This window comes from Tupaia chinensis, unplaced genomic scaffold (assembly GCF_000334495.1).
Source record: "Tupaia chinensis unplaced genomic scaffold, TupChi_1.0 Scaffold000627_1, whole genome shotgun sequence".
Taxonomy (NCBI): domain Eukaryota; kingdom Metazoa; phylum Chordata; class Mammalia; order Scandentia; family Tupaiidae; genus Tupaia; species Tupaia belangeri.
The window spans coordinates 1,647,077-1,654,747 of record NW_006160147.1 but is presented as its reverse complement, the minus strand read 5'-3'; positions in this window follow the sequence as shown (position 1 = coordinate 1,654,747).

Sequence of the window (7,671 nt, the reverse complement as noted above, 5' to 3'; positions counted from 1 at the left end):
TTTTTTTTTCTTTTTTTTTTTTTTTTATTCTTTGCCAAACTCCGCACCTTCAGAGAGGACTTTGATTGGCCCACCCAGCCCCACGGCCAGCCAATCAACAGCTTGTTGTCAAGGTGCGGGATGGCGCAGGCTGCGGCGCGGGTGCTGTTGCCAAGCTTCGAGAGCAGACGCGAGAACTTGTTGGGTCCTGTGCCGAGGTCCCAGCCCGCTGCTCCGTGGGGGCGGAGGGACGTGAGTGCGTGGGCGAGGGCTCCTCCCTCGGCCCCTCTGCCGGAGGGAGGGAGCCAGACGCCTACCTGCCCTCGCACCCCTCCTGCCATTGGCTCTCCCTTTGCTGGACAGGTCGGATTCCCAGGAACCCGAGGTGGAGTCGCCTTGGTCATTGCTGTCCCGGCCTGAAGGCGGCGCCAGTGCCCCCACCTCCCTAGGGCATGTTAAGGAGGAGAGAATCGTCTCTGCTGGAAGATGCAAAATCCCCGCCTCACGTGTAGGGCAAACCGGACTCTGAGGCCAAGATGAGGCTATCTCGTAGGGTGTGCCCCAGTAGAGACCAGATGACCTTGCCGGTCTAGAAGGGCTAACGAGAGAGTGGGGAAGGTCCCAGGAGGTGGACACTTACATCGCGGCCGTCCTCAACAATTGTTTTAAAGGCTTCTGCCATAGGAGCATGGGCTCACCGGAGACAGTGAGAGGGGATGTGGCGCTGGACCCCCACATGGCTGATGGCAGACTGAGTCCTGGACCTGGCAGCTTGCTTTCTCACTTTCCCTCTCTCTCTCTCTGGTGAGCACGTGTGCCCTATAACGAATTAAAAAATAATAATAATAACAAATGAAATTAAATAAATACTTCTTTTCAGAAAAGAAAAACACTACATATGCAGGCATGTCCAAGATCTCAGGAGAAGAATGAAGGAGAAGGGACTGTAGTGTGACCAGCCCTATGGGGGTGTGTTTTCTTGCTTTCCCTCCCTCTCTCTCCAGTGAGCACACACGCCCTAAAGCAAATTTTTAAGAAACATAGCGTTTCCTGCAGTATTGTTAAGGGAAAGGGCTAGAATAGTTGCATGTGGTTTGTTTGTTTGTTTGTTTGTTTGTTTTTGAGAGGTTTTTGCTATAGGGCCTGTGTGCTCGCCGGAAAGACAGAGAGAGACAGAGAGACAGAAAGCCCTCTGTTCTCTCAGGATCTCGGGCACTCACACACGCCTGGCGTGAGTTTAAGCCACCGGGTCCGGGACTCGAACCGCAGTCAACTACATGGGAGTTCAACAACATAGCCATTACGCCAACTGCTGGTCCCTAGAATAGTTGCATTTTGAAGCAGCACATGTCCCAAGAGCAGGTCCTTCAACTGCCTTCTCAGGACTCCCAATGGATCCACTGTGTGGTCTGATGGTGTAAAATGAAAGCGATAAAATAGTGTATTTTAGGGCTAGTCCTGTGGCCTCCTGGTTAAGGGAAGTGGGTCCTGCATGGCGGACAGCACAGTTTGAATCCTGTCTCTGCCCTGGCAGCTTGAGAAACATACCAGTCAATGTGTGTGTGACCCCAGACCCCAACAGGATGGAGAAACAGGAAAAGGGACAGCGTCATGACCGCGTCCCCCTGGAGGGTGCTTTCTCCCTCCCCCTCTCTCTGTCTGTCTCTGGGGAGCACTTGCATTCCCTGGCAAATATTTTTTCAAAACATGTATTTTATGTTGTGTGAATTTTACCACCCTAAAAAAGGAAGACAGAGATCCTTCTCAATCCATCTGTCCAGTCCTGGTCACCTGAACCAGTCCAAAACATCCCTAAGTGCCAGAAGAGAGGTGAAGCGGTGCTCCCCCAGACTTCACTGCTTTGTTATATATTAATAACTATGGGGAGGGGCTGGCAGGTGGCATGGTGGTTAAGGGTGTTGGACTCCCACATGGCTGACCACGGTTGGAGTCCTGGACCTGGCAGCTTACTTTCTCACTTTTTCTCTCTCTCACCCTCTCTGGTCAATTTAAAAAATAAGTAAATAAATAAAGTTAAATAAAATAATTCTAAATAATAATAATGAGATCGGATCAGCAGATGGCGTAATGGTTACATCTCGGGACTCCCACGTAGTCAACCGCCGTTTGAGTCCCAGACCTGGTGACTTAATGTCACACTGGGCGAGTGTGTATGCACGTGTGCATGCATGTGTGCCCGAGATCCCTAGGGAGAGTGAAGAAGAGGGGGTTGCGGGGTGGCCATCCCCCCTGGGGGATGGTCGCGCTTTTGGTCTCTCTATACTTCTCTCTCTCTGGTGAGCGTAGACACCATGAAAGCAAAAATCTCTCTAACAAAATGATTTTAAAAAAACAATTACGGGATAGATCTCTTAGTATGGACACCAACCGTGGAGTTGGGAGTTGGTGAGTGGGTGTGGGAGGAGAGGCTGAGACCTGCCCCCAGCTGCACTGGGCTGGGGAGGTTCTGGAAGGCAGTTTGGTTCCAGAGGGCACTTGCCATTTCACTTCCCATCCCCCACTCTCTTACTTGCTGAACCCAGGCCCATAGCTTAGCCTTCCAGCGTCCCCAGCCCCTCCTCACCCACCCAGTGCTCTCCTGGGGCATGCCATCTGCCTGTCCTCCTCCTCCCCCTGGGACTTAGCTCCTTTTATTGAGACCTTTAAATAATTAAATGCCCCAGAGCCTCCCCCACACAGATCCCTAGCTTCTGGCCGGGGTGCTATTCAAAGACTGGAGCCAGAGCCGGGCTGGAGGCCTGCCAACCCCGCCTTCCTTTCTTCTCCTGCTCAGCTGCGCCCAGCAGCAGCTAATGGGCCTTTTCTGCCGCCATGAGCCCTTCACCTGCCAGGCCTGGTCTACAGAAAAAAAAAAAAAAACAAAGAGAAGGGCATGGGGCTGATGGGGTGGGCAGAGTGCTGGGTTCTAGGATGCCAGCTCTTCCAGGCTGAGGCGGGGAGGGAGGACTTTAGATCTACCTTGCTCTGGGACCAGGATAGGGGCCCAGGGTGGAGAGAGAGCCTGGGGGCTGGGCCTGCTCCTCGTCCCAGGGAAGGTGCTGGGGCCACTCCCTCTCACCCTGGGAAGCAGTTTGGCCAAGGAGGGAGGCGAGTTGTGACACAGGAGGAGGTGGGGTTGTCAATCACCAGAGTGGTTTGGGGCTGGAGCCTCTTCTTCATGCAAATGAGTCTATGAGTCACTCAAAGTTTGGTGCAGACACAAAGAAGCTGCCTCCCCTGCCCTACCGCAGCCCCCTCCCCAGCCAACCAGACAAAAGGCCCCAGCCCAGCGGTGCGTGAAGGAGAGAATGGGAGCGACCCTCCCTGGTGACGTCACCAGACAGATGGCAACAGTTGCCACTCACCAGTTGCAAGGCTCCTTTCATCCTGTCCCAGTCATAAAGGAGACCGGCCCCAGAGCCCCTCGCCCCTCCGAGCAGGCCCAGAGCCTGATGGGGGAGGGGCGGAGTTGAGGGGAGTTGGGGGGGACCGACGGGGACTGACGCTGGCTGTTTGGCTGGAAAACAAAAAGTTTGTTGAAAGCGTTGGCGCCAGGCCGGCCTGCCCATCTGTCCTCCTTTGGGAAGCTCTGCCCCCACGCTCCTGGTCGGCTGCTGGCCGATTCTGTGCAGAACCAGGGCCTCTGGGAAGAGAGACTTCAGTGTGGGGCCACACTTAGCCCCACGAGTTTGAGGCTTTGCGACATGAGACTTTCCTTAGGCAGAAGTCCCTTGATCCGCCATTGTTTTATCTCTTCAGAAAAGGGGTAAGCGGGAAATCCTAGGCCACAGGGAGAGGCGGAGAGGCCTGCTGTTAGCCAAAGCTCATGTGGGTCCAGAACGAACAGGATTCTGTCCAAAGCATCCACACGTGGCCTCAGACGTTGAGAAACTAGGTGACAGGAGAGCGGAGCTGGAAGACTCAGCGTCCAGCCTCAGCTCACCACCTGCTGGTTGTACAATGCTGGGCAAGTCAGGGGAGCTGTCCAGTCCTAGTTTTCTCCTCTCTGTAAGTTGGGGTACACATGGCACTCCGACTCCGGACATGGTGGAGAGTAAGCTGCCGTGTGGGGCAGTGCTCTGTAAAGACCAGAGGCTGGGGGTCAGCTGGTTACATGTTGCTTAAAGCAGCTGGACCCAGGACCAGCAGTTGACGTAATGGCTGTGTCATTGGACTCCATGTAGTTGACCGCAATTCAAGTCCCAGACCCAGAGGCTTAAACTCATGCCGGGCACATGTGCATGTGTGCCTAAGGTCCCGAGAGGAGAATGAAGGAGAAGGGATTGCAGTGTGGCCATTCTCCCCTGGGGGTGGGGGGGGAGGGTGATTTCTTGCTTTCTATCTCTCTGTCTCTCTCTCGCTCTCGGGCAAGCACACACGCCATATAGCAAAAATCTCTCTTAAAAAAAAAAAAAAAGCAGCTGGATCCCATATGACTGACTATGGGTTCAAATCTTAGACCAGGCAGCTTGTGTGTGTGTCCAAAATCTGAAGAGGAGAATACAGGAGAAGGGACTGTGGCATGGCCATCCCCCTGGGGAGAGCTGTCTTACCATCTCTCCTCTCTCTCACACTCTTACCTCTCCAGCAGTGCACACGCCCTATATCAAGAGAGGCTGTGTCCTCACTCCTACACCTCCGGGAGATGGCATGGACCTAACATAGCACTTTACATATTTTTAATGTTTTTATTTATTTACCTTGTTATTTTTCATTTGCTATTGGGCACATATGCTCACCAGAGAAAGAGACACAGAGAGAGGGAGGGAGAAAGAAAGTGAGAAAGCAAGCCGCCAGGTCCAGAACTCAAACCATGGCTGGGCTGTGGGAATCCAGCACCTTCTCCACCTCGCCACCTGCTGGCCCATACGTATTTATTTTTAGTTTTGCCAGAAGGAATGTGAGAGAGAACGGGAGAGGAGAAAAGTGGGAAAGCACTCCTGCCCCAGAGGGGACAGTCGCACTGCAACCCCTTCTCTTCTCCCTCCTTTTGGGATTTTGGGTAGGCACATACATGTGCCTGGTAGTTTCTCAAGCTATTGGGTCTGGGACTCAAACCTTGGGGTTGGCCAGCCACCTTAACCACCACTCCACAGCCTGACCTAGGCATAACAGTTAAAACGTTTGCAGAAAGACTTCACATGCACTGTTTCAGAGACACTGACATCAGTAAGGTGAAGGCAATGAAGCTGTTTTTGTTTGTAAGAGCAGCAGTGAAGACTAAGCTAAGGCTAGCACCTTCTTCCTAGCCTCCTAGACTCAGAGTTCCGTCTCCCTTCCTCTTCTCCCCTCTCCCTCTGCCTCTGCTGACCTTTGGACGCCAGTACTGCTTGCCTTGGGGAGGCCTCTAGGTTAAGGTGCTTAAAGTCCTCTGTAAATTCAGAATAAAAGGGGTCACATCCTTTATGTTTTCAAACAGTTAAAGGGGTGTAGCAAAGTTTTGATTCTGAGGCTATTGGCACTTACGAGCTGAACTCCTTGGTGCTCTTTCTGCAGAAGGGCTGAGCTGGTGGTACCAGGATTGGAGGTAGGGAGCCTGGGGGAGCAGGGTGGCTGCGGGGAACTCTGGGAACAGTGCTTGATGCTCTCTTCCTAACCAGCTTCATGCCTGCCTTTTCGCCCAGCCACCTGACCTTCTACGAACTGAGTTGACCAAGGTACTGGGTTCAGAGCTGGTCTGGGCTTCTTCTGTCCAGAACAGGATCATAGACACGTGTTAGCGGCAAAGGCATTTCCCGGCACTTCCTTTCCATCGCTGTCTTAGCTAACCTCACCCATCTCTTACTATTTCTTTTGCCTCGCACCATCTTAGCACTTGTTTATGCGTGACATATTGCTCTGTGCAACTCCACATGTTTGCATTTAACCCCATGCAGTCAGTGTTGTAGGTACTTTTATAGAGAATTGTCCTGTTACCTCCTTCAACGGTCAGAGCCCTGAGCACAAATCCCTGTTCTGTCCTCTCCCTCCCTGACCCTATGCTATTCACAGACTCATCTCCGTATCCAAAAGGGCTCTCACTCCAGGACATCCATAGCTTGCCTGCCAGACAGGAGTTTGAAAACTTGACAGAAAAATGCCTCAATCTGCCATTTGCAGCTGCCCCTGTGCTAGACCCCAGTACAGCCCTGGCACTCCAAGGGCCAGGTTGAGCCACATCAATCCACCACATTCAAATAGCGCTCTGATGTCCACAAGTGCTTTCACATTCTGTTCCACCCTCCTGGGTATCTTTGAATCTCTCCTAGGACACAATGGGAGCACCCATTTTTTTTCTCCCCTGGCAGGTGCTACAGGAAAAGCCTATTGGTCAAGCAGTAACTATGAGAGGGAGGTTATTTCCCTTTTGTGAAAACAAAAGAAGCCACTGAGACCTAAGCCTCCACCCTGAGCCGGGTAAGAGAGGAACTAGGTCACCAGGAACACAGGGAGCTCCTGTGCTGTGCAACCAGGCTGGAAATCAGCAGCTGAAATCCCTGATTAGGGCGAGGTCGCCCATCTGGCCGGTCAATCTGTGTTGGTCCAGTTGGGATTTCTCCAACTGGAAAAAAGCAAAGGGCAAAAGAGAGAAGGAGGCTCTGCTGAAGAATTTAGACTAGACGACCCTGTCTCCTCCATCCTTCTCCCTTCGGCTTCCTACGCACCTGTAGTGCTGGGTGCAGACTCAGTGGTGGATGAGCAGTATCAGATGCAATCTCTAGGAGCTTACATTGGGGTTGAAATATGACATATAGGGGCCAGCAGGTGGTGTGGTGGTTAAGGTGCTGGACTCCCACATGGTTGACCGTGGTTCGAGTCCTAGACATGACGGCTTGCTTTCTCACTTTCCCTCTCTCTCTTTCTCTCACTCTGTCCCTCTCTGGTCAAATTAAAATAAATAAATGAATAGATAAACAAAGTTAAATAAGACAACTTTTTAAAAAGGAAATAAGACATATAAATTTTTAAAATCTGTGGAAGACACACCCGCCCCCACACACGTTCATACACACACGAATTATAGAAAGAGCGATAACTTCTTACTATAAAAGCATGACAGGTTTTTTAAAAATGACTTAAGACAAGGGTAGGTGGCAAAGATTTCACATGGGGGAGGCAGTCTGAGCTCAGACATGAAAGACATGTAGACCGGGATTCCAGACTCTTATCTTCCGACTGTCTGCACAGCGAATCATGGCTCGGGGTAGAAGTCCCGGGGACCCAGAGGACTGGAGGTCTAAGGGCAACTGGAGAAATCCAAGAAACGCTGGCTCAGTTTCGTCTTGATCTGTCTTTTCTCTGTCCGTGCAGTCACCCTGGATTCAAGCCTGGCTGCCCCTTTCTACAGGATGCCCAGAAGTAATTCTTTAACCTGAGCCTCGGTTACTCATCTATAGTTGAAGGGTGGTAATCTCAAGCCCCCTCAGTTGCTATAGGATTCAGTGAGATGGAGGAGACGGCAAGCAACCACAAATGCTACCCATTATTAAGTTTCTCTGTCAGCCCTTCACAAGCATTAAGACGGACTACACAGGGACCAGCAGTTGGCATAATGGCTATGTCGCTGGACTCCCATGTAGTTGACCGCGGTTCAAGTCCCGGACCCGGTGACTTAAACTCACTCCAGGTGCATGTGTGTGTGTGCCCAGGATCCCGAGAGGAGAATGAAGGAGAAGGGATTGAGGAGTGGCTAAAACCCCTGGGGGGGGGGGG